We start from the raw sequence: 27,194 nt of genomic DNA on the forward strand, positions 1-27,194 counted from the left end.
TTCTTCAGATTCGGAAAGTCTAAACCTTGTCTGTTGTATTCCGAGTAGGATCTGGGAAGGGATGGCTGCGACGAGCTTCAAACTTGCGAGTGCTGGGCGTAGTGACAGACGCAAAAGGATCAATGGATCCTATTCTAGTATGATCGAGAACCGACAGATGATTAGCCATGCAGTGACAGCGCATTAGACCATTTTCACTGAGAGGACAGGATGTAGCCATTGACAACGGTGATGCCTAAGATACAGCTTGCCATAGAAAGTAGTATGAATGATTGGATGAAGACAACAGGAAAGCAGAGCTTCAGGAGGAACAAGCATCTTCATACGCTTATCTGAAATTCTCACCAATGAATTACATAAGTATCTCTATCTTTAATTTACGTTTTATTTATCTTTTAATTATTAAATCTCCATAATCTATTGAATCTGCCTGACTGAGATTTGCAAGATGACCATAGCTTGCTTCAAGCCGACAATCTCCGTGGGATCGACCCTTACTCACGTAAGGTTTAATACTTGGACGACCCAGTACACTTGCTGGTTAGTTGTGCGAAGTTGTGACAAAGAACTAAGATTATGAACGTGAGTATTAAGTTTTTTAGCACCGTTACCAAGGAATGAACCGTCACGATTTCTGCGCACCAAGTTTCTGGCGCCGTTGCCGGGGATTGGTCAAGTTTGGACAACTGACGGTTCATCTTGTTGCTCAGATTAGGTAATTTTATTTTATTTTTAAGCTTTTTATTTCTTATTTTCGAAAATAATACAAAAAAAATTTTTTTTTTCTTTCTTTTTCGTTTTTCCCAAAATAATTTTTGAAAAAACCAAAAAAATTAACAAAATCATAAAATAAAAAATAATTTGATGTTTCTTGTTTGAGTCTAGTGTCTAATTGTAAGTTTGGTGTCAATTGCATGCTTTTAACTTTTCTTAAATTTTTGAAGAACACGTGCATTGAGTTTCTTTCTTGTTCTTCATGATCTTCAAGTTGTTCTTGATAAGTCTTCTTGTTTGATCTTCATATTTTCTTGTTTTGTGTCTTTTGTTGTTTTTCATATGCATTTTTGCATTCATAGTGTCTAAACATGAAAAATCTCTAAGTTTGGTGTCTTGCATGTTTTTCTTTTCTTAAAAATTTTCAAAAATAAGTCTTGATGTTCATCTTGATCTTCAAATTGTTCTTGGTGTTCATCTTGACATTCATAGTGTTCTTGCATGCATCATTTGTTTTGATCCAAAATTTTCATGCATTGGGTCTTTTTGATATTTTTCTCTCTCATCATTAAAATTCAAAAATAAAAAAAATATCTTTCTCTTATTTCACTCATAAATTTTGAAAATTTGAGTTGACTTTTTCAAAACTTTTTAAAATCTAGTTGTTTCTTATGAGTCAAATCAAATTTTCAATTTAAAAATTCTACCTTTTTCAAATCTTTTTCAAAAATAAAATCTTTTTCATTTTTCTTTTATGATTTTCAAAAATTTCAAATTGATTTTAAAAAATCTTTTTCTTATTTTATTTCATAATTTCAAAATTTTTACTAACAATTAATGTGATTGATTCAAAAATTTTTAAGTTTGTTACTTGCCTATTAAGAAAGGACCAATCTTTAAATTTTAAAATCATATCTTTTTGTTTCTTGTTAGTCAAGTAATCAACTTTAATTTTCAAGATCAAATCTTTTTTTTAAATTTCTTTTTCAAATCTTTCTCAAAATAAGTTTCAATCACATCTTTTTCAAAATCAATTTCAAAATCTTTTCTAACTTCTTATCTTTTCAAAAATTAAGTTTCAAATCTTTTTCAATCAATCTTATCTTTTTGTTTGATTCTTATCTTTTTCAAAACTACCTAACTAACCCTCTCTTTCTAATTTTCGAAAATCCCTTCCCTCTTTTTCAAAATTCCTTTTTAATTAACTAATTGTTTTAAACTTTAATTTAATTTAATTTCATTTTTCTTTTTAATTTTCGAATTATAACTTTGATTTTAAATTAAAAACAAAAAAAATTATTTTTTTTATTTTAATTAATTTTCGAATTCTCTCATCTCTCATCTCCTTCTATTTAATTATTCATCTACTAACACTTCTCTTCCACCCAAAATTCGAACACCATCTTCCTCTCTGTGTTCGAGTTTTTCTCTTCCCCTTCTTTTATTCTTCTCTTCTTGTCACATAAAGAAATCTCTATACTGTGACATAGAGGATTCCATATTTTCTGTTTTCTTCTTTTTCATATGAGCAGGAACAAGGATAAGAATATTCTTGTTGAAGCTGATCCTGAACCTGAAAGGACTCTGAAGAGGAAGCTAAGGAAAGCTAAAGCACAACTCTCTGGAGAAAATTTGACAGAAATTTTCGAAAAAGAAGGAGACATGGCCGAAAATAATAACAATGCAAGGAAGATGCTTGGTGACTTCACTGCACCAAATTCCAATTTACATGGAAGAAGTATCTCAATCCCTGCCATTGGAGCAAACAACTTTGAGCTGAAACCTCAATTAGTTTCTTTGATGCAACAGAACTGCAAGTTTTATGGACTTCCATCAAAAGATCATTTTCAGTTATTAACTGGATTCTTGCAAATCTGTGATACTGTTAAGACCAATGGGGTTGATCCCGAAGTCTACAGGCTCATGCTTTTCCCGTTTGCTGTAAGAGACATAGCTAGAATATGGTTGGACTCTCAACCTAAGGATAGCCTGAACTCTTGGGATAAGCTGGTCACGGCTTTCTTAGCCAAGTTTTTCCTCCTCAAAAGCTTGGCAAGCTTATAGTGGATGTTCAAACCTTCAGATAGAAAGAAGGTGAATCCCTCTATGAAGCTTGGGAGAGATACAAGGAACTGACCAAAAAGTGTCCTTCTGACATGCTTTCAGAATGGACCATCCTGGATATATTCTATGATGGTCTGTCTGAATTATCTAAAATGTCATTAGACCATTCTGCAGGTGGATCCATTCACCTAAAGAAAACGCCTGCAGAAGCTCAAGAACTCATTGACATGGTTGCTAATAACCAGTTCATGTACACTTCTGAGAGGAATCCTGTAAGTAGTGGGACGCCTCAAAGGAAGGGAGTTCTTGAAATTGATACTATGAATGCCATATTGGCTCAGAACAAAATATTGACTCAACAAGTCAATATGATCTCTCAGAGTCTGAATGGATTGAAGGAATCATCCAACAATACTAAAGAGGCATCTTCTGAAGAAGAATCTTATGATCCTAAGAACCCTGCAATAGCAGAGGTGAATTACATGGGTGAACCCTATAGAAACACCTATAATCCCTCATGGAGAAATCATCCAAATTTCTCATGGAAGGATCAACAAAAGCCTCAACAAGGCTTTAATAATGGTGGAAGAAACAGGTTTAGCAATAGCAAGCCTTTCCCATCATCCACTAAGCAACAGACAGAGAATTTTGAGCAGAATCCATCTAGCTTAGCAAATATAGTCTCTGATCTATCTAAGGCCATTGTAAGTTTTATGAATGAAACAAGGTCCTCCATTAGAAATTTGGAGGCACAAGTGGGCCAGCTGAGTAAAAGAGTCACTGAAATCCCTCTTAGTACTCTCCTAAGCAATACAGAAGAAAATCCAAAAAGAGAGTGCAAGGCTATAGCCTTACATGGTGTGGCCGAACCCAAAGAGGAGGAGGAGGACGTGAATCCTAGTGAGGAAGACCTCCTGGGACGTTCAGTAACCAATAAGGAGTTTCCCTTTGAGGAACCAAAGGAATCTGAGGCTCAACTAGAGACTACAGAGATTCCATTGAACCTCCTTCTGCCCTTCATGAGCTCTGATGAGTATTCTTCTTCTGAAGAGAATGAAGATGTTACTGAAGAACAAGTTGCTAAGTACCTTGGTGCAATCATGAAGCTGAATGCCAAATTATTTGGTAATGAAACTTGGGAAGATGAACCTCCCTTGCTCACCAATGAACTAAATGCATTGGATAGGCAGAAATTACCTCAAAAGAAACAGGATCCTGGTAAATTCCTAATTCCCTGTAACATAGGCACCATAACCTTTGAGAAGGCTCTATGTGACCTGGGGTCAGGAATAAACTTAATGCCACTCTCTGTAATGGAGAAACTGGGAATCCTTGAGGTACATGCTGCCAATTTCTCATTAGAGATGGCAGAAAAATCCATGAAAATGGCTTATGGACAAGTAGAGGACGTGTTAGTAAAGGTTGAAGGCCTTTACATCCCTGCTGATTTCATAATCCTAGACACTGGGAAGGATGAAGATGAATCCAAAGGATGACCCTTCCTAGCCACAGCAAGAGCTGTGATTGATGTGGACAGAGGAGAGTTGGTCCTCCAACTGAATGAGGACAACCTTGTGTTTAAGACTCAAGGATTTCCTTTCGTAACCATGGAGAGGAGGCATGAAAAGCTTCTCTCACTGCAGAGTCAACCAAAGCCCCCACAGTCAAACTCTAAGTTTGGTGTTGAGAGGCCACAACCAAACTCTAAGTTTGGTGTTGAACCCCCACATTCAAACTCTAAGTTTAGTGTTGGGAGGTTCCAACCTTGCTCTGATTATCTGTGAGGCTCCATGAGAGCTCACTGTCAAGCTATTGACATTAAAGAAGCGCTTGTTGGGAGGCAACCCAATGTTATTTAATCATATCTATTTTATTTTCTTTTTGTTATTTTCGTGTTTTATTAGGTTGATGATCATGTGGAGTCACAAAAACTACTGAAAAATCAAAAACAGAATGAAAAACAGAATTAAAAATAGCACACCCTGGAGGAGGAGCATTCTGGCGTTTAAATGCTAGAAACAAGCATCTGTCTGGCGTTTAACACCAGAAACAAGCACCAAGCTGGCGTTTAACGCCAGAAACAAGCATCTACCGGGCGTTAAACGCCAGAAACAAGCTACTTTTGGGCGTTTAACGCCAGAAACAGGCAGCAGTCTAGCGTTAAATGCTAGGATTGCACAGCAAAGGCGTTTTACACGCCTAATTGGAGCAGGGATGTTAAGTCCTTGACCCCTCAGGATCTGTGGATCCCACAGGATCCCCACAGGATCTGTGGACCCCACAGGATCCCCACCTACCTTCTTCTCTCCTTTTCACACCTTTTTCATATCTCTCTCCCCCAAATACCCTTTACCAATCACCTCAATCACTCTTCCCCATCACCTCTTAACTACTCACATCCATCAACTCTTCCCCATAAACCCCACCTACCTCCAAAATTCAAACTCTTTTCCCTCCCAAACCCAACCCTAATGGCCGAACCCTAACTCCCATCCCACTCCTATATAAACCCCTCATTCCTTCTTCATTTTCACACAACACAACCCTTTCTTCCTCCCTTGGCCGAAAACACAACCCCTCTCCCTCTCCTCCATTTTTCTTCTTCTTCTCCTTCTTTCTTTCTTTCTTCTTTTGCTCGGGAATGAGCAAACATTTTAAGTTTTGTGTGGTAAAAAGCATAGCTTTTTGCTTTTCCATAACCATCAATGGCACCTAAGGCCAGAGAATCCTCAAGAAAGAGTAAAGGGAAGGCAATTGCTTCCACCTCTGAGTCATGGGAGATGGAGAGATTCATCTCAAAGGTCCATCAAGACCACTTCTATGAATTTGTGGCCAAGAAGAAAGTGATCTCTAAGGTTCCTTTCAAGCTCAAAAAGAATGAGTATCCAGAGATCCGACTTGAGATCCAAAGAAGAGGTTGGAAAGTGCTCACCAACCCCATTCAACAAGTCGGGATCTTAATGGTTCAAGAGTTCTATGCAAACGCATGGATCACTAGGAACCATGATCAAAGTGTGAACCCAAATCCAATGCATTGGCTTCCCATGGTTCGGGGGAAATACTTAGATTTCAGTCCGGAAAATGTAAGGCTGGCGTTCAACTTGCCAATGATGGAAGAAAACACATGCCCCTACACTAGAAGGGTCAACTTTGATCAAAGGTTGGACCAAGTCCTCATGGACATATGTGTAGAAGGAGCTCAATGGAAAATTGACTCAAGAGGCAAGCCAGTTCAATTGAGAAGACTGGACCTTAAGCCTATAGCTAGAGGATGGTTGGAGTTTATTCAACGCTCAATCATTCCTACTAGCAACCGGTCTGAAGTTACTATAGACCGAGCCATCATGATCCATAGTATCATGATTGGAGAGGAGGTGTAAGTTCATGAGATTATACCTCAAGAACTTTACAAGGTGGCTGACAAGTCCTCCACTTGGGCAAGGTTAGCCTTTCCTCACCTTATATGCCACCTCTGCAATTCGGCTGGAATTGACATAGAGGGAGACATCCTCATTGAAGAGGACAAGCCCATTACTAAGAAAAGGATGGAGCAAATAAGAGATCATGGACCTCAACAAGAGCATGAGGAAATCCCCCACCATGAAATCCTTGAGATGCCTCAGGGAATGCACTTTTGATGAGCAGATAATTTATACGCTTTTTGGCATTATTTTTAGTATGTTTTAGTATATTTTAGTTAGTTTTTATTATGTTTTTATTAGTTTTTAAATAAAAATCACTTTTCTAGACTTTACTATGAGTTTGTGTGTTTTTCTGTGATTTCAGGTATTTTCTGGCTGAAATTGAGGGACCTGAGCAAAAATCTGATTCAAAGGCTGAAAAAGGACTACAGATGCTGTTGGATTCTGACCTCCCTGCACTCGAAGTGGATTTTCTGGAGCTACAGAAGCTCAATTGGTGCGCTCTCAATTGTGTTGGAAAGTAGACATCCTGGGCTTTCCAAAAATATATAATAGTTCATACTTTTCCTGAGATTTGATGGACCAAACAAGCGTTCCAAGTCAGCTCAAGAATTCTGGCGTTTAACTCCCAAAGTGGCACAAAAGCTGGTGTTTATCTCCAGAAAAAGTCTCTACACATGAAAACTTTAATGCTCAGCCTAAGCACACACCAAGTGGGCCCCGAAAGTAGATTTTTACACTAAACACCCTAGCTTACTCATTTTCTGTAACCCTAGGTCACCAGTTTACTATAAAAACTACTTCTAGTGATTCATCTTGTACCTCATGACACTTTACACGTTTCATATTGTATTCTCTATGGCATGAGTCTCTAAACCCCATTGTTGGGGGTGAGGAGCTCTACTGTTCTTCATGAATTAATACAATTACTAATGTTTTCCATTCTATCACGCTTGCTTCTATTCTAAGATATTCATTCGCACTTCAACCTGATGAATGTGATGATTTGTGACACTCATCATCATTCTCACCTATGAACGCGTGCCTGACAACCATCTCCATTCTACCTTAGATTAAATGCATATCTCTTAGCCTCATGATTCAGATCAGAGTCTTCGTGGTATAAGCTAGAATTATTGGCGGCCATTCCTGAGATCCGGAACGTCTAAACCTTGTCTGTGGTATTCTGAGTAGGTCTGGGAAGGGATGACTGACGTTAGGATTTTTGCCAGTAAAGAATTTCATAAAAACAGTCGCGTTGTAGATATAGTCTCTAAACCAACAAAAATCCCTTCGTACAAACGTTTTGGTTGTCACAAGTAACAAACCCCTTAAAAATTGTTAACCGAGTATTCAAACCTCGGGTCGTCTTCTCAAGGAACTGCAAGGAAGTATGTTCTTATTATTGGCTATAAAGGTTGTAATCGGGGTTTAGAAGGTGAGAAGCAAGTGATTTAAATGACAAGTAAAGTAAAGGGCAATTAAAATAAATAATTACTGTAAAGCAAACATTTGGCAAGGCAAGAGAAATTGGAAGTCCAACTTAGTTATCTCTCTCAACAATAATGAAAGTTGAATCTAAATTCCACTTAGTTAACCTTTACTAAAGCAAAGGAAAGTCAAGGGATTAATTAGTTTGACCTTCGAATCCTATTTATTTCCTAAAAAAAAGTTGGGATTATTGAAGTTCAGTTCAATTAGCAAGATAACGATTATCAATTATGCTGAGTTTAATAACTGTTGAGTTACTGATTTCTTAACCAAGACCAAAAGGGGAAAAAGTAAATTACGGGAATAAAAATATCTTCAGATCGGAAGCAATGGTAACACAAATTAAAGAGAAAGCAATCAATAACTGAAATACCTCAAATAATCATTAATTCAAATAATAATCTGTAACATGGAATAATTCATAAGCCAATTTGGCAACAATTATAGATACGAATAAAAGCATTAAAGTAAAAGTAGTATAGAAACATAAATTAAAGTAAATATTAAACCTGGATTGAGAGTCACCCTTAAAAACTAAGAGAAGTCCTAAATCCTAATCCTAAGAGAGAGAGGAGAGAACCTCTCTCAAAACTAAATCTAAATCATTGAAAGTAATAAAAAATGCGAGCTCTTTCCTTTGAATGGATGCATTCTCCCACTTTATAGCCTCTAATATGTGTTTTCTGGGCCGCAAACTGGGTCAAAAACAGCCCATAAATTGCCCCCAGCGTATTTTGGTACGTTCAGGTCGCGGGCAAGTGACGCGGAGGCGTCGCTCACGCGGCCGCGCGGATTGAAGTTCGCAGATGCGACGCGTCCGCGTGGATCACGCGTTTGCGTCGCCTAGCGTCAGGGTAACTATGGCATATTATATATCAAATCGAAGCTCCAAACGTTAGCTTTCCAACGCAACTGAAACCGCATTGTTTGGACCTCTGTAGCTAAAGTTATAGCCGTTTGAGTGTGAAGAGGTCAGGCTAGACAGCTTAGCAATTTCTCCAACTTCTTGTATTCCTTTCACTTTTGCATGCTTCCTTTCCATCCTCTGAGCCATTCCTGTCCTGTAATCTCTGAAATCACTTGACACACATATCAAGGCATCTAATGGTGATAAGAGAGGATTAATATTAGCAATATAAGATCAAAGAAGCATGTTTTCAATCATAGCACAAAATCAGGAAGGAAATATAAAACCACGCAAATATTATAAATAAGTGGGTAAAGAGTTGATAAAATCCACTCAATTGAGCACAAGATAAACCATGAAATAGTGGTTTATCAACCTCCCCACACTTAAACATTAGCATGTCCTCATGCTAAACTCAAGAGAAGCTATAAAGGAGTGAAGAGGAATGGTAGAATGTATGAAATGCAACCTATGAATGCAACTACATGCAAAATGTTTCTACCTACTTAGTTAAAAGTAAACAAATCCTTCAAGAAGAAATATGAACTGGATTTCACTAATTCAAATCCTAAAAATAAAGTACAAATAGACTTGCAAGAAGAAAATAGCTCATGAAAGCAGGGAACAAGGAATTGAGTGTATACACTCTAATCACTCAAGTGTTTAAGGTTCGATTCTCTCAATTCTCTACTAACCTTGCTTTCTAAGGCTTGCTCTTCATCTAACAATCAACATAAATTTAATGCACAAATACACAAATCAAGAGGTCTTTTAAGGGTTGTAATGGGGTTAGGGTCAAGGTAGGATTGTATTTGGCCAAGTGGACTAAAATCTGAATCCTTAATTAACTTAAACTTGCCGCCTAACTTTAGACAATCCATGTAATCATAATATAATATCTAACTATCCATTAACCATGTTTTCCACATATTCATGCATTCTAATTTCAAGTACAACTCATATGCATTGCTTTCACCACATATTTTGGGGTATTTTGTCCCCTTTTTCTTATTTGTTCTTTTTCTTTTCTTTTTTTCTCTCTCTCTTTTTTTTATATATATATATTTTTTTCTTTTATTTTTCTCAATGCATATGATTAAGATATTGAATGCATGAATCATGTTATAAACATTTCTTTCACAGTTTCATAAAGATATATAATACCCAGTTCTTAAACCAATTGTTTCCAAACCCACTTTTCCCCACACTTAATTCATGAGCACTTTCACTAGTCTAAGCTAACCAAGGATTCAAATTAAGGACATTATTATTTTCTGCTTAGAGTTAATGATGTGCTAAAGTAAAGAAGAAAGGGGTAAAATATGCTCAAATTAGTTTGCAAGGGATAATGAAAGGTAAGGCCATATGGGTATGTAAGCTCAGTGAAACAAAGGCCTCAATCATGTAAGTGTATGCATACATCAAATAATGGAAATATAGAATTAAGCAAGACAAAGATCACAATTTTAGAGAGAAAAATACACACTAAAACAGAATTTTGGTTGATAAAATGCAACCAATTCAAATAGGCTCAAAAATCTCACAGGTTTTGTGTGTTCGAGCTCTAAACCCTGTTCTAGTATAATATTTCTTCAAACAAGTGTAACATTAAATTTTATTCAAATTAGTGAAATACTCTAAAAGGTTTCTTGAAAAAGAAAATATTATTTTCAACCAAGTGGTAAAATATGCACAAAATCAAACAAACATGCAAATGCAGCAACTAACTACAAAGAAAATTTAAACATTGGTGTTGAGACAGGAAAGTACTAACCCATGGAGATCGGTATCGACCTCCCCACACTTAAAGATTGCACCATCCTCGGTGCATGCTAAGATGTGCAAGTGGATGGGTTGCTTCAACTGATGCTCTTCTCATCAAGGAATGTGCGTAGGGACTTGTTTGTCTCTCCCATTAAGAAGCTTTTCCTCTCCCTTTGTGGTGGCCATCCTGAAAGAAGAGGGAAAAGAAGAAAATTAACCCAAAATAAAGATAGAAAGTAAAGAAAATATGGGTGTTAATGCCATATAATAAGGGTCTCAATTACATGGTAGCTACAACATGCAAGTGAGAAAACAGTAGAAGTACATGGCAGATCAAGAGTGCAAAAATTTGCAACAATGGGAGGAGAGAGTGGGTAATGAAAGACAATGTAAGTTCATGTCAATGCAAATGAAGTGTAAGTATCATAAAAGATTGGCATTGGCAGATAATTAATATCATCTCACAGTGTAAAACAAGTTACTAAGCACCAAAGTAATTCAAGAAAAGATGTAACAGTTGAATAAGAAAATTTTTAACACCAATGAAAAAAATAAAAAAAACATGCACAAAATTAAAATGTAATGAATAAATAAAAATAAAATAAAATAAAAGATAATAAGAATGAGAAGGGAACGAAGGGAAGAAGAAGTAAGTAAGAAAGGAGGTAGGAAAAATTAGGATTGGGGAAGAAAAGATGAGATATTTGGCAAATTAGGATAAGCTGTGCGGCGCAAGCGACGCGGTCGCGTGGGGCACGCGGTCGCGCGGCTTGCACTTAAACTGATTGACACGGTCGCGTCGGTCATGGGGTCGCGTGACCCGTTTTATGCTACTGGCGCGAGGGCAGCCTCGCACTCGCACAACTCTCTGTTCAAAATCATTAGTTGCCAAATATTGGGTGACGCGATCGCATGGGGCATGCGATCGCGTGAGTGGGCTTTCAGAAGGATATGACGCGACCGCATAGGGCACGCGATCGCGTGAGATGGACTGCGCGTCCAGCGCCAGTCCAGCACCACTCTAGCACAACTTTCGGCTGTGCACCATTATTACGTCGAAATCTTGGTCACGCGGCCGCGTGGGGCACCTGGTCGCGTGGAAGGCCATTATTCCCATATGACGCAGTCGCGTCAGCGACGCGGTCGCATGGGGTGAATTGTGCCATTGGCACGCCTCCAGCCCTGCTTCTGCGTAACTCTGTTCAATTTTTTCTTCCAAAACGCACTGGTGACGCGGACGCGTCAGCGACGCTGCCGCGTCGCGTGCGTTTTTTTTTTTTTTTAAATGCAGTATGCAGAATGCAATGGTTAATGTGAATGCTATGCATAATTCCAGGTTCAATAAAATAAAATAAAATTTGAAAACAAATAAAACTGAATAAAAATGAAAAAAGGAACGATCATACCATGGTGGGTTGTCTCCCACCTAGCACTTTTAGTTAAAGTCCTTAAGTTGGACATTGGAAGAGCTTCCTGCTATGGTGGCTTATGTTTAAATTCGTCCAAAAATCTCCACCAATGCTTGGAATGCCAATAGCCTCCAGGGTCCCAAACTAGGCATGTAAAGCTTCTGAGCAGCCTCAAACAGATTGTCAGGCTCCCGGGGTGACGAATGTCAGAATAGAATCCATGATCCCAAGCCTTGTTTTTAAATCCGCATCTGTCTTGATCTACATGTTTCCATTTGGACGGTTTAAAAAGTAGATTCTCACCATGGTGACCAATTGTTTTCCGTGATCCATTCAATTGAGCTTGATACCAATCCGTACACTTCAAGTTGAAGCGTGGAACCTTATCGAACCTTGTGCACCAGCTCTGAGCACGAGCCATTTCCCGCTTACTCTTAAAGCCGCAGAGAGCTCTAAGCTGGCCATCTGTTTCAAGTAAACCATATTCAAGTGAATAAGTAAAGTTAAAGGTTAAGGATTGTACCCACTTGAAGCTTGCATTGGGTGGCAATGGCCTTGGGGTATGTGTTTCTGGTGGTTCTGTAAGTTCTTCTCCCTTGGGTTCTTCTGTGAATTTCTCCACTTCCTTGCAAGAGTCTTCAAATGTAGTATCACCCTGGTCAAAGTCTTCTATGTCTTCCTCATCACTCGAGTCATAGATTGGAGGTTGAGAGAAATCTACCTCTGCATCATCTTCGTATTCATCTGGGGAAGATTCTTCGATCTCAGAGAATTCACTTGCGGATGCAAGTTCATTACTAAGAGAGCTAGACTTGTGACTATCACTATCAAGGGAATTTGCTTCTTGGATTATTCCGTCTGATTCTTCATAAACGACTTGCCTTGGGGGTTGTGCACTATCCTCCTTAGCATCAACTGTAACATCCTTGACGGAGTTCTTTTCAGCTCTGCATTTCCATGGAGGTTCAGCATCTCCTAGATCTTCAACCAGCTCTTCTTCTTGAACAATGACAGCTACTTCTACTTGTTCTAGTATGAATTCATGCTCTGTCTTGTCCACTGGAGTCTCTAGTATCTCCTTCATGCTACGCTCTTCATGAAATTATCCACATGGGGCTGTGGTTGGTCCTTGAATGTTTGAGCGTCTAGAAACCCATTGGATTACTGCTTGCTCTAGTTGTCGAATGGTTGTTTGAAGTTTATTTACTGTTTCCTTTAAGCGAACCTCTGCTTCTCGGGGTGCCGGTTTTGGACATGATACATAGGAAAGTGGTGGTAGTTGGGAGTGATTGGATTGGAATCGGGGTAAGGAAGGATCATATGGTGGCGAATGGTGAAGAGAAGCTTGTGAGTGTGGTGGTTCGAGGTTATGTTGAAAGGATGGTCTATAGGCACGGGGTGGGGCTTGTTGGTAGTTACAAGGTTGTCCACCATATCTTTCAGCTGGGTATGCATTGTAGAATGGTCCTTTTCCATGATATCTCGGAGGGTGTTGTTGCCTAAAGGGTTGATTAGATCCTCTTGGCTCCATCCATCCTTGATTGGTCTGACCTTGATGCACATTCCTGCTGTAACTTCTATTTCCTTCAACAAAATTAGAAGCAAACTCAAAGCGAGAGGGGTGAGAGTTCATAGTAGCAAATAAAAATTAAAAAACAAAAATAAAAACAAATTTAAATTAAAAGGTTATTTAAATTTTGAATTTGAAAATTAAATCTTGAAATTTGAATTTTTAAATTTTGAAATTTGAAGTTTTAAAATTTTGAATTTTAAAATTTTGAAATTTGAATTTTGAATTTTGAAATTTGATTTTTGAAATAAGATAAGATAAGAAAAAAAAATTTAAAATAAAAACCAATAACCTCTTAATTTACGAAAAAGCAAAAAAATAAAAATAAAAATAAAAATAAAAACAAATCAAAAAGTAAATATTTACAATAACTAATAATAAGGCACACGTTTGCAATTCCCCGGCAACGGCGCCATTTTGACGTTAGGATTTTTGCCAGTAAAGAATTTCATAAAAACAGTCGCGTTGTAGATATAGTCTCTAAACCAACAAAAATCCCTTCGTACAAACGTTTTGGTTGTCACAAAACCGAGTATTCAAACCTCGGGTCGTCTTCTCAAGGAACTGCAAGGAAGTATGTTCTTATTATTGGCTATAAAGATTGTAATCGGGGTTTAGAAGGTGAGAAGCAAGTGATTTAAATGACAAGTAAAGTAAATGGCAATTAAAATAAATAATTACTGTAAAGAAAACTTTTGGCAAGGCAAGAAAAATTGGAAGTCCAACTTAGTTATCTCTCTCAACAATAATGAAAGTTGAATCTAAATTCCACTTAGTTAACCTTTACTAAAGCAAAGGAAAGTCAAGGGATTAATTAGTTTGACCTTCGAATCCTATCTATTTCCTAAGAAAAAGTTGGGATTATTGAAGTTCAGTTCAATTAGCAAGATAACGATTATCAATTATGCTGAGTTTAATAACTGTTGAGTTACTGATTTCTTAACCAAGACCAAAAGGGAAAAAAGTAAATTGCGGGAATAAAAATATCTTTAGATCGGAAGCAATGGTAACACAAATTAAAGAGAAAGCAATCAATAACTGAAATACCTCAAATAATCATTAATTCAAATAATAATCTGTAACATGGAATAATTCATAAGCCAATTTGGCAACAATTATAGATACGAATAAAAGCATTAAAGTAAAAGTAGCATTGAAACATAAATTAAAGTAAATATTAAACCTAGATTGAGAGTCACCCTTAAAAACTAAGAGAAGTCCTAAATCCTAATCCTAAGAGAGAGATGAGAGAACCTCTCTCAAAACTAAATCTAAATCATGGAAAGTAATAAAAAATGCGAGCTCTTTCCTTTGAATGGATGCATTCTCCCACTTTATAGCCTCTAATCTGTGTTTTCTGGGCCACAAACTGGGTCAAAAACAGCCTAGAAATTGCCCCCAGCGTATTTTGGTACGTTCAGGTCGCAGGCAAGTGACGCGGAGGCGTCGCTCACGCAGCCACGCGGATTGAAGTTCGCAGATGCGACGCATCCGTGTAGATCACGCGTTCGCGTCGCCTAGCCTCAGAGCAACTATGGCATATTATATATCAAATCGAAGCCCCGGACGTTAGCTTTTCAACGCAACTAGAACCGCGTTGTTTGGACCTCTGTAGCTAAAGTTATAGCCATTTGAGTGCGAAGAGGTCAGGCTGGACAGCTTAGCAATTTCTCCAACTTCTTGTATTCCTTCCACTTTTGCATGCTTCCTTTCCATCCTTTGAGCCATTCCTGCCCTGTAATCTCTGAAATCACTTGACACACATATCAAGGCATCTAATGGTGATAAGAGAGGATTAATATTAGCAATATAAGATCAAAGAAGCATGTTTTCAATCATAGCACAAAATCAGGAAGGAAATATAAAACCACGCAAATATTATGAATAAGTGGGTAAAGAGTTGATAAAATCCACTCAATTGAGCACAAGATAAATCATGAAATAGTGGTTTATCAATGACTGTGACGAGCTTCAAACTCGTGAGTGTTGGGCGTAGTGACAGACGCAAAAGGATCAATAGATCCTATTCCGACATGATCGAGAACCGACAGATGATTAGCCGTGCGGTGACAGCGCATTTGGAACATTTTCACTGAGGGGACGGGAAGTAGCCATTGACAACGGTGATGCCCAACTTAAAGCTTGCCATGGAAGGAGCCTTGCGTACATGAAGAAGAAGATAGTAGGAAAGCAGAGATTCAGAAGACAAAGCATCTCCAAAGCCTCAACTTGTTCTTCATTACTGTATAACAAGTATTTATTTCGTGTTCTTTTACTTTTTACAATTAAATCTGAGAATTATTGATATCCTGACTAAGAGTTACAAGATAACCATAGCTTGCTTCAAGCCAACAATCTCCGTGGGATCGACCTTTACTCACGTAAGGTATTACTTGGACGACCCAGTGCACTTGCTGGTTAGTTGTGCGGAGTTGCAAAAGTGTGATTGTAATTTCGTGCACCAACTTTCCTCCATAAAACTATTGGGAGCAAATCAACACTTCCCTAGGAGAATTAAGCTCCAACATGGGACAACTAAGGATAGAGCACTAAGAGCATTCCCTCATCCTCCATGAAATTAGAGAAGATCAAAGAGCTATGAGGGAGGAGCAACAAAGACAAGGAAGAGACATAGAGGACCTCAAAAGCACCATTGGTTCTTCAAGAAGAGGAATACGCCACCCTCACTAAGGTGGACTCATTCCTTAATCTCCTTGTCTATTTATTTTACTGTTTTTCGATTTTTGAGCTTTATGTTTTATTTATGTTTGTGTCTTCACTATATGATCATTAGTGTCTAAGTGTCTATGCCTTAAAGTTATGAATGTCCTATGAATCCATCACCTCTCTTAATTGAAAACTGTTTTAATTACAAAAGAACAAGAAGTACATGATTTTGAATTCATCCTTGAAACTAGTTTAATTATTTTGATGTGGTGACAATACTTTTTATTTTCTGAATGAATGCTTGAACAGTGCATATGTCTTTTGATATTATGGTTTATGAATATTAAATATGTTGGCTCTTGAAGAATAAGGAAAAAGGAGAAATGTTATTTGAAGATCTGAAAAATCATAAAAATGATTCTTGAAGCAAGAAAAAGCAGTGAATGCAAAAGATTACAAAAAAAAAAGAGAAAAATAGCAAAAAAAAAGAGAAAAAGAAAAAAAAGAAAAAGCAAGCAGAAAAAGCCAAAAGCTCTTTAAACCAAAAGGCAAGAGCAAAAAGCCAATAGCCCTTAAAACCAAAAGGCAAGGGTAAATAAAAAGGATCCAAGGCTTTGAGCATCAGTGGATAGGAGGGCCTAAAGGAATAAAATCCTGGCCTAAGCGGCTAAACCAAGTTGTCCCTAACCATGTGCTTGTGGCGTGAAGGTGTCAAGTGAAAACTTGAGACTGAGCGGTTAAAGTCGAGGTCCAAAGCAAAAAGAAGAGTGTGCTTAAGAACCCTGGACACCTCTAATTGGGGACTTTAGCAAAGCTGAGTCACAATCTGAAAAGGTTCACCCAGTTATGTGTCTGTGGCATTTATGTATCCGTGGTAATACTGGAAAACAAAGTGCTTAGGGCCACGACCAAGACTCATAAAGTAGTTGTGTTCAAGAATCAACATACTAAACTAGGAGAATCAATAACACTGTCTGAATTCTAAGTTCCTATAGATGCCAATCATTCTGAACATCAATGGATAAAGTGAGATGCCAAAACTATTCAAGAGGCAAAAAGCTACTAGTCCCGCTCATCTGATTGGAGCTAAGTTTCATTGATATTTTGGAATTTATAGTATATTCTCTTCTTTTTATCCTATTTGATTTTCAGTTGCTTGGGGACAAGCAACAATTTAAGTTTGGTGTTGTGATGAGCGGATAATTTATACGCTTTTTGGCATTGTTTTTACATAGTTTTCAGTATGATTTAGTTAGTTTTTAGTATATTTTTATTAGTTTTTAAATAAAAATCACATTTCTGAACTTTACTATGAGTTTGTGTGTTTTTCTATGATTTCAGGTATTTTATGGCTGAAATTGAGGGACTTGAGCAAAAATCAGATTCAGAGGTTGAAGAAGGACTGCAGATGCTGTTGGATTCTGACCTCCCTGCACTCAAAGTGGATTTTCTGGAGCTACCGAACTCCAAATGGCGCGCTCTCAATTTCGTTGGAAAGTAGACATCCAGGGCTTTCCAGCAATATATAACAGTCCATACTTTTCCCGAGTTTAGATGACGCAAACTAGCGTTCAACGCCAGTTCCATGTTGCATTCTGGAGTTAAACGCCAGAAACAGGTTGCAAAGTGGAGTTAAACGCCAGAAACAGGTTATAAACTGGCGTTCAACTCCAAGAAAGACCTCTCCACTTGAAAGCTTCAATGCTCAGCCCAAGCACACACCAAGTGGGTCCCAGAAATGGATTTCTGCATCATTTACTTATTTCTATAAACCCTAGTAACTAGTTTAGTATAAATAGAACTTTTTACTATTGTCTTTAAATCTTTGGATTATCTTTTGATCTTTTGATCACGTTTTGGGAGCTGGCCTCTCGGCCATGCCTGGACCTTGTTCTTATGTATTTTCAACGGTAGAGTTTCCACACACCATAGATTAAGGTTTGGAGCTCTGCTGTTCCTCATGAATTACTACAAAGTACTATTATTTTTCAATTCAATTCAAGCTTATTCCGATTCTAAGATATTCATTCGTACTTCAATATGAATGTGATGATCGTGACAGTCATCATCATTCCCAACCTATGAATGCGTGCCTAACAACCACTTCAGTTCTACCTTAGATTGAATGAATATCTCTGGGATTCCTTAATCAGAGTCTTCGTGGTATAAGTTAGAATCCATGGATGGCCATTCTTGAGATCCGGAAAGTCTAAACCTTGTCTGTGGTATTCCGAGTAGGATCTAGAAAGGGATGGCTGCGACGAGCTTCAAACTCGCGATTGCTGGGCGTAGTGACAGACGCAAAAGGATCAATGGATCCTATTCCAGTATGATCGAGAACCGACAGATGATTAGCCATGCAGTGACAGCGTATTGGACCATTTTCACTGAGAGGACAAGATGTAGCGATTGACAACGGTGATGCCTAACATACAGCTTGCCATAGAAAGGAGTATGAATGATTGGATGAAGAAAATAGGAAAGCAGAGGTTCAGGAGGAACAAGCATCTTCATATGCTTATCTGAAATTCTCACCAATGAATTACATAAGTATCTCTATCTTTAATTTACGTTTTATTTATCTTTTAATTATTAAATCTCCATAATCTATTGAATCTGCCTGACTGAGATTTGCAAGATGACCATAGCTTGCTTCAAGCCGACAATCTCCGTGGGATCGACCCTTACTCACGTAAGGTTTATTACTTGGACGATCCAGTGCACTTGCTGGTTAGTTGTGTGAAGTTGTGACAAAGAACTAAGATTATGAATGTGCGTATTAAGTTTTTTAGTGCCGTTAACAAGGAATGAACCGTCACGATTTCTGTGCACCAGAAAGTCAAGTAACTAACTAACCAACTATACCTCAGGTCCTAATCCTCTACCCAAGGAAGGATTAGAGTTAGAGACTAGAGGGCCAGCCAACAACTTTCAATTAATATTAACACTTGAGTATTCCAACTCAAGGTTCTCCTTTTAATCAACCCCAAGTCAAGTTGGGAGTCTACTCCAATGACATGAATATAACATTCACAGAAATATCAGAAGAAGACATGATAAATAAAATAGGAATGAAAAATTAATTAAAAGTAAAAATGGTTCTTTGCATTAATAAATCCCAAAATGCAACATATGTATCTGAACAGGGTTAATAGGTAATCAAAAGAGTAAAGGAATAAGAAAGCAAACTAGAATAATAGCAACTTCAACGGAGATAATGACTCTTCTCTAAATCCAAAGCAAAAGCATAAACTATAAAAGTAGAAATCTATGAATGTGTAGAAAACCTAGAGGAAGTATGATTTCTCTCTAAGATTCCAATCTCAAACTAAAAAATATGCGAATCGGAATGTCTCCTGAGTTTCTGCTCATCCCCTGGCTCTATTCTATGTTTCTGGGCTGAAAACCGGGTCCAAACTCGGCCCAAAATTGTCCCCAGCATTTTCTGCAATTTCTGCAGGTAGCACATGTCACGCGTACGCGTCAGTCACGCGTACGTGTTGTTTGGCAATTTTCCTTCTCACGCGTACGCGTAAGGCACGCGCATGCATCACCGTGCGAACTCCGATTCACGCGCACGCGTGAGCCATGCATGCGCATCGCTCCTCGCTGGTTGTCTCCTTTATTTCTTGTGTTCTTTCCATTTATGCAAGCTTTCTATCCATCCTCTAAACCATTCCTACCCTAATAAGCCTGAAAACACTTAACGCACAAATCACGGCATCGAATGGTATAAAGGAGAATTAAAAATACACAATTTAAGGGCTTAGGAAGCAAGTTTTCAATTATAGAACAAAACTAGGAAGGAATTGTAATATCATGCAAATTGTATGAATAAATGTGCAAAGACCTGATAAAACCACTCAATTGAGCACAAGATAAACCATAAAATAGTGGTTTATTAGTGCGTCCAGCTCAGCAAGAAGGACTCTCGCCACATCCTGGGATCGCTTTTTGATGGATAAGCTGGTGTTGTCGCATTCCACTATAACTTCTCCATCGACGTATACCCTTCCTATGATTCCGTTGAATAGTGAGGAAAGGTTGTTGATTATTTTCCTCTCCAAAATGATGTTGTAGGTCGTGGAGTATTTTAGGACAACGAACTCGGCGAGTATGGTCTTCTTTTGGTTCCCAGATCTGATGGTGATTGATAGCACGATGGAACCGACTGGCTTGAGAGAATTGTCTCTGAGTCCGGTTGCCCCATTACAGTAACTTTGTAAGTTTTAATTTCGAAATCCTAACTTGTCAAATGCTCTCTTAAAAAGGATATTAGAGTCGGCTCCGGTGTCTACAAGTATGCGTTTTACCAAACCGGTCCCGACTCTAGCCGATATGATGAAAGGGGCATCTTCTTCCGAGGTACCATTCTGGCAATCCTCGGGGGAGAATGTGATCATTGTTGGGCGGGGGAAGGGGTTCTCTTCCGTCTTTGACAGCCAGCACCTATTGGATTTTTTTGACGCATCCTTCCTTGTGATGATGTTCACTAGAATCATCGGGTCAGATTTTGGACTTTCTTGGTGTGCTTGCCTTACCATTCTGGATTTCGCCCATCCCGTTCTGGCGATCTTTCCCTTTCGACTTTCTTGGGTTCTCAGATGTCCAAGTTTGCCATCTCAGATGGCTTGTTCAAGAGCGTCTTTCAAGTCAAAGAAGTCTTGGGTCTTGTGCCCGTAACTTCTGTGATAGTTTCAGTACAAGCTTTTGTTGTCGCCTGTCCATTTTTTAGTTGTTGCGTCTTCGGGAGAATACCTCGCTCTACTATTTGGTGATAGATTTTTGTGATTGGGGCTGGGAGGGGGTGTAGTTCGTGAGCTTCCCCACCTGGGCGGTAGGCTAGGGGCAGTGGATTTGAAGTGCTCTTTTGAGGTGTCCTTGGTCGGAAGGTTACCTTGAGGTACCATGCTACCATGCTGCAATTTATTGGCTACCACGACTTGGCTTACCTCCTCGTCATTTATGTATTCCCTTATGACATTCTGGATTTCATGCATTGTCCAACCCGGCTTGGTCGTGAGGTGCTTACAAAAGGCTTCATTCATGAGCCCATTGGTTAGACAGAGGCTGGCCACAGAGTCTGTGGGCCCATCGACCATTATGCACTCGTCATTAAATCTACTGAGGTATTTTCTCGGGGGCTCGTCTTACCGTTGTATGACTCTGAGCAGGTGATGAGCGGATAATTTATACGCTTTTTGACATTGTTTTTAGTATGTTTTTAGTAGGATCTGGTTACTTTTAGGGATGTTTTCATTAGTTTTTATGTTAAATTCACATTCCTGGACTTTACTATGAGTTTGTGTGTTTTTCTGTGATTTCAGGTATTTTCTGGCTGAAATTGAGGGACTTGAGCAGAAATCAGATTCAGAGGTTGAAAAAGGACTGCTGATGCTGTTGGATTCTGACCTCCCTACACTCAAAGTAGATTTTCAGGAGCTACAGAACTCGAAATGGCGCGCTTCCAATTGCGTTGGAAAGTAGACATCCAGGGCTTTCCAGCAATATATAATAGTCCATACTTTGGCCAAGAATTGACGACGTAAACTGGCGTTCAACGCCAGCCTTCTGCCCAAATCTGGCGTCCAGCGCCAGAAAAGGATCCAAAACCAGAGTTGAACGCCCAAACTGGCACAGAAACTGGCGTTCAACTCCACAAATGGCCTCTGCACGTGCAACACTTAAGCTCAGCCCAAACACACACCAAGTGGGCCCCGGAAGTGGATTTATGCATCAATTACTTACTCATGTAAACCCTAGTAGCTAGTTTATTATAAATAGGACCTCTTACTATTGTATTTGGTATCTTGGTCTCAGTTTTAATCCATTGTTCATCTTAGGAGACTATTGATCATGTTTAGGGGGCTGGCCATCTCGGCCATGCCTGGACCTTTCACTTATGTATTTTCAACGGTAGAGTTTCTACACTCCATAGATTAAGGTGTGGAGCTCTGCTGTTCCTCAAAGATTAATGCAAAGTACTACTGTTTTCTATTCAATTCTTCTTATTTCGCTTCTAAGATATCCATTCGCACCCAAGAACGTGATGAAGGTGATGATTATGTGTGACGTTCATCATCCTTCTCCCTTATGAACGCGTGCCTGACAAACACTTCTGTTCTACATGAATTAAGCTAGAATGAATATCTCTTAGATCTCCTAACCAGAATCTTCGTGGCGTAAGCTAGAATGATGGCGACATTCAAGAGAATCCGGAAAGTCTAAACCTTGTCTGTGGTATTCCGAGTAGGATTCAATGATTGAATGACTGTGACGAGCTCCTAACTCGCGATTGCAGGGCGTTAGTGACAGACGCAAAAGGATAGTAAATCCTATTCCAGCATGATCGAGAACCGACAGATGAATAGCCGTGCCGTGACAGGGTGCGTGAGCATATTATTCACTGAGAGGATAAGATGAAGCCATTGACAAAGGTGATGCCTCCAGACGATTAGCCGTGCCGTGACAGGGCATTGGATCATTTTCCCGAGAGATGACCGAAAGTAGCCGTTGACAATGGTGATGTATCACATAAAGCCAGCCATGGAAAGGAGTAAGACTGATTGGATGAAGATAGCAGGAAAGCAGAGGTTCAGAGGAACGAAAAGCATCTCCATTCGCTTATCTGAAATTCCTACCAATGATTTACATAAGTATCTCTATCCCTATTTTATTATATAATATTCGAAAACACCATTATCACGTTATATCTGCCTGACTGAGATTTACAAGGTGACCATAGCTTGCTTCATACCAACAATCTCCGTGGGATTCGACCTTTACTCACGTAAGGTATTACTTGGACGACCCAGTGCACTTGCTGGTTAGTTGTATCGAAGTTGTGACAAATTATGAATTAAGATCAGAGCACCAAGCTTTGGAGCCATTACCAGGATTTGTTCGAGGCTGGAGATCACAATTTCGTGCACCAAGTTTTTGGCGCCGTTGCCGGGGATTGTTCGAGTTTTCGGCAAGCTTTTGGTCCAGTAACATCAGTGCCAAGTTTGATCCGGCAACAGCACCAAGTTTTTGGTGCCGTTGCCGGGGATTGTTTGAGTTTGGACAACTGACGGTTCATCTTGTTGCTCAGATTAGGTAATTTTCTTTTTGTTTTCTTATCAAAAATTTTTCAAAAATCTTTCAAAATTTTCTCCTTTGTTTTCGAAAAAAAAAAAAAGAAGAAAAATTTTAATTAAAAATGTTTTCAAAAATAAATTATTCTATGGCTTCAGAATTTTTAAGAATGAATTCTAGTGTTTCATAAAGCATGTGAAGCCTGGCTGGCTGTAAAGCCATGTCTAAATTCTTTTGGACTTAGGCTTCCAAACCATCAGAGGTAAGTTACATACTTGATAAATGATGAGCAGCAATTTGTTATCAAGATCAATATACTCTGGTGTTAAATGCTGAAGCTTGGCTAGCCATTGGCCATGTCTAGTGTTTTGGACTGGAGCTTTCTTTGAAAGCTTGGCTGGCTAGTGAGCCATGTCTAATTCCTCGACTGAAGCTTTAGACTAAGAATGCAAGATTCCTGGAATTCATATTAAAAATTTTGGAATCCTTACTTTTTCTTTTTCATATAATTTTCGAAAAAATCCAAAAAAATTAGAAAATCAAAAAAATCAAAAATATTTTCTGTTTCTTGTTTGAGTCTTGAGTCATATCATAAGTTTGGTGTCACTTGCATATGCATTTTGCATTTTTCGAAAATATCATGCATTCATAGTGTTCTTCATGATCTTCAAAGTCTTCTTGTTTGATCTTGATGATTTTTTGTTTTGTGTCTTTCCATGTTTATCATATGCATTCTTGAATTCTTGGTGTCTAGGCATTAGAGAATTCTAAGTTTGGTTTCTTGCATGTTTTCTTTGCATTAAAAATTTTTCAAAATATGTTCTTGATGTTCATCATGACATTCATAGTGTTCTTGATGTTCATCATGACATTCATAGCATTCTTGCATGCATTCATTGTTTTGATCTAAAAATTTCATGCATTGCATCTTTTTAGTGTTTTTCTCTTGCATCATAAAAATTCAAAAATAAAAAAAAATATCTTTCCCTTTTTCTCTCATCAAATTCGAAAATTTGGATTGACTTTTTCAAAAATTTTTAAAATCAAGTTGTTTCTTATGAGTCAAATCAAATTTTCAATTTGAAAATCTTATCTTTTTCAAAATCTTTTTCAAAAATCTTTTTCTTATTTTTATACCAAATTTTCGAAAATAACATAATCAATTAATGTTTTGATTCAAAAATTTGAAGTTTGTTACTTGCTTGTTAAGAAAGATTCAAACTTTAAGTTCTAGAATCATATCTTGTGATTTCTTATGAATCAAGTCATTAATTGTGATTTTAAAAATCAAATCTTTTTCAAAACTAATTTTATCATATCTTTTCAAAAATATCTTCTCATCTTATCTTTTTCAAAAAAAAATTTGATTTCAAAATATCTTTTCTAACTTCCTAACTTCTTATCTTTTCAAAATTTGTTTCAACTAACTAACTAACTTTTTGTTTGTTTCTTAACTTTTTCAAAACCACCTAACTAACTCTCTCTCTCTCATTTTCGAAAATATCTTCCCTCTTTTTCAAAAATTTCTTTTTAATTAACTAATTATTTTTATTTTCTATTTTTGATTTCAAAAATTTTCGAAAATTACTAACATTTTTCAAAAACCATTTTCAAAAATCACTAACTCTTTTTCAAAATAATTTTCGAAAATTATCCCTCCCCCATCTCATTCTATTTATTCATTCATATCCTAACATCTCATCTCACCTCTCTTCCATCCTCACAGTTGTGTTTCTTCCATTATATTACATTCTTTGTCTCCCCCTCTTCTTCCACTCACACAGGAATCCCTATACTGTGGTATAAAGGATCTCCATTATTATTATTATTTTCCTGTGCCTTCTTCTTTGTCATATGAGCAGGAGCAAGGATAAGAACATTCTTGTTGAAGCAGATCCAGAACCTGAAAGGACTCTGAAAAGAAAATTAAGATAAGCTAAATTACAACAATCCAGAGATAACCTTTCAGAAATTTTCGAACAGGAAAAGGAGATGGCAGCCGAAAATAATAATAATGTAAGGAAGATGCTTGGTGACTTTACTGCACCTAATTCCAATTTACATGGAAGAAGCATCTCCATTCCTGCCATTGGAGCAAACAACTTTGAGCTGAAACCTCAATTAGTTTCTCTGATGCAGCAGAACTGCAAGTTTCATGGACTTCCATCGGAAGATCCCTTTCAGTTCTTAACTGAATTCTTGCAGATATGTGATACTGTTAAGACTAATGGAGTAGATCCTGAAGTCTACAGGCTCATGCTTTTCCCCTTTGCTGTAAGAGACAGAGCTAGATTATGGTTGGATTCTCAACCCAAAGACAGCCTGAACTCTTGGGATAAGCTGGTCACGGCTTTCTTAGCCAAGTACTTTCCTCCTCAAAAGCTGAGCAAGCTTAGAGCTGATGTTCAAACCTTCAGACAAAAAGAAGGTGAATCCCTCTATGAAGCTTGGGAAAGATACAAACAGTTGACCAAAAAGTGTCCTTCTGACATGCTTTCAGAATGGACCATCCTGGACATATTCTATGATGGTTTATCTGAGCTATCAAAGATGTCACTGGACACTTCTGCAGGTGGATCCATTCACCTAAAGAAAACGCCTGCAGAAGCTCAAGAACTCATTGACATGGTTGCTAATAACCAGTTCATGTACACTTCTGAAAGGAATCCTGTGAGTAATGGGACGCCTATGAAGAAGGGAGTTCTTGAAGTTGATACTCTGAATGCCATATTGGCTCAGAACAAAATATTGACTCAGCAAGTCAATATGATTTCTCAGAGTCTGAATGGAATGCAAGCTGCATCCAACAGTACTCAAGAGGCTTCTCCTGAAGAAGAAGCTTATGATCCTGAGAACCCTGCAATAGCAGAGGTGAACTACTTAGGTGAACCTTATGGAAACACCTATAACTCATCATGGAGAAATCATCCAAATTTCTCATGGAAGGATCAAAATCCTCAACAAGGCTTTAATAATGGTGGAAGAAATAGGTTTAGCAATAGCAAGCCTTTTCCATCATCCACTCAGCAACAGACAGAGAACTCTGAACAAAATGCTTCTAATTTAGCAAATCTAGTCTCTGATCTATCTAAGGCCACTGTGAGTTTCATGAATGAAACAAGGTCTTCCATTAGAAATTTGGAAGCACAAGTGGGCCAGCTGAGTAAAAGGATCACTGAAATCCCTCCTAGTACTCTCCCAAGCAATACAGAAGAGAATCCAAAAGGAGAGTGCAAGGCCATTGACATAAGTGCCATGGCCGAACCTGTGAGGAGAGGAGAGGACGTGAATCCCAAGGAGGAAGACCTCCTGGGACGTCCAGTGGTCAATAAGGAGCTTCCCTCTAAGGAACCAAAGGACTCTGAGGCTCATCTAGAGACCAAAGAGATTCCATTGAACCTCCTTATACCCTTCATGAGCTCTGATGAGTATTCCTCTTCTGAAGAGAATGAGGATGTTACTGAAGAGCAAACTGCCAAGTTTCTTGGTGCAATCATGAAGCTGAATGCCAAATTATTTGGCATTGATACTTGGGAAGTTGAACCTCCCTTGTTCATCAATGAACTAAGTGATCTGGATCAACTGACATTGCCTCAGAAGAGACAGGATCCTGGAAAGTTCATATTACCTTGTACCATAGGCACCATGATCTTTAAAGCTCTGTGTGACCTTGGTTCAGGTATAAACCTCATGCCCATCTCTGTAATAGAGAAACTGGGAATCTATGGGGTACAAGCTGCTAAAATCTCACTAGAGATGGCAGACAGCTCAAGAAAACAGGCTTATGGACAAGTAGAAGATGTATTAGTAAAGGTTGAGGGCCTTTACATACCTACTGATTTCATAGTCCTAGATACTGGAAAGGAAGAGGATGAATCCATCATCCTAGGAAGACCTTTCCTGGCCACAGCAAGAGCTGTGATTGATGTTGACAGAGGTGAAATAGTCCTTCAATGGAATGAGGACTCCCTTGTGTTCAAAACTCAAGGATCTCCCTCTGCAACCATGGAGAGGAAGCAGAAAAAGCTTCTCTCAAAGCAAAGTCAACCAGAGCCCCCACAGTCAAACTCTAAGTTTGGTGTTGAACTCCCATATCCAAACTCTAAGTT

The 27,194-nt window shown here is 38.3% G+C and overlaps 2 non-coding genes across 2 annotated transcripts; both read right to left on the reverse strand.

The window, feature by feature from the left end:
- Window positions 1-2,768: 2,768 nt before the first annotated feature.
- Window positions 2,769-2,876, reverse strand: LOC112731054 (small nucleolar RNA R71). Its single transcript, XR_003166849.1, has one exon. It is a non-coding gene; the product is annotated as a small nucleolar RNA R71 (small nucleolar RNA).
- A 22,597-nt stretch (window positions 2,877-25,473) lies between these two features.
- On the reverse strand, window positions 25,474-25,581 carry LOC112731244 (small nucleolar RNA R71). The gene has a single exon (XR_003167032.1). It is a non-coding gene; the product is annotated as a small nucleolar RNA R71 (small nucleolar RNA).
- Window positions 25,582-27,194: the final 1,613 nt, after the last annotated feature.

Source organism: Arachis hypogaea, chromosome 12 (genome assembly GCF_003086295.3).
Source record: "Arachis hypogaea cultivar Tifrunner chromosome 12, arahy.Tifrunner.gnm2.J5K5, whole genome shotgun sequence".
NCBI lineage: Eukaryota > Viridiplantae > Streptophyta > Magnoliopsida > Fabales > Fabaceae > Arachis > Arachis hypogaea.